The sequence below is a fragment of the Cynara cardunculus genome, assembly GCF_001531365.2.
Source record: "Cynara cardunculus var. scolymus isolate 2C chromosome LG 1, CcrdV1, whole genome shotgun sequence".
NCBI lineage: Eukaryota > Viridiplantae > Streptophyta > Magnoliopsida > Asterales > Asteraceae > Cynara > Cynara cardunculus.
The window spans coordinates 1,693,338-1,694,508 of NC_037528.1; positions in this window are offsets into that span (position 1 = coordinate 1,693,338).

The window sequence follows — 1,171 nt, forward strand, 5'->3', positions numbered from 1 at the left end:
AAATATAAATTACTTCGTTATTGTACCTAAATTAAATTATAATAAAAAATTAAATTAAAAAATTACACAAAAAATGAGAAATTTTAAATAGTTAATTTGATACGAATATCAATATATTTTTGTTATGCATAAAATACTGTATATTGATGCATATTACTTAAAATTCAATATTACAAGTAATTATGCATAAATACAACTTATTAAAGCTCGATATTTGAATTCGTATAAATAATTGCGGATAAACATAATCAAATAGAGGATGAACATCTCATTTTAAAATATAARAAATCTAAAATATAATTAGAATAATTATCGAATTTCAACAAAATAAATAATTATTATCTTTATACAAAAATTATATTATTAAACCAAATATAAATTAATTCGTTATTGTACATAAATTAAATTATAAAAAAATGAATTAAAAAATTACAGAAAAAAATGAGGAATTTCAAATAGTTAATTTGATAATAATATCGATATATTTTTGTCAAATTTTTATGATATCTTCAAACATATATTTTATTCAAAAATAAAAACATCATTGCTTTCTCAAAATCACATAAAGCCATATTATAACATCAGATGAGATAAAAAATAAAATGAAATATTAAAATCACAATGTATCTCGCTGCATTGCGCGAGTACGCTTATAGTATATTTAAAAGCATTTAAAGATAATAATACAATATAATAATAAAACGAAATAAATGCATGTGCTATATTTATTTATGGATAATTAGATAATTTATTTACTTAGTTAAAAAAATTAAATTTAATAAAGAAAAATATAAAAAATTCTATAAAAAATCACAAGGAAAATAAATAAATAAACTTATATAATCATTAATTTATAATTTTTTTATCAATTTTAATTTATATCTATACTATATTATAAAGCATTTGATAAGAATCTTAAAAACCAATTTTTATACATGAAGTATTGTTTGTTGATGTATATTATTTAAAATTCAAGATTAAAAGTAAATTATAACGTAAGTACAACTTATTAAAGTTTCATGTTTAAATCTTGTAACTAACTATAGATAAAAATAATTAAATACAGAATAAACATTTCATTTTAAATATAAAAAAATTAAAATATAATTAAAATACTCATTGAGTTTTAACATAATATTTTATAAAAAATTATATATTTTATATGCATTAT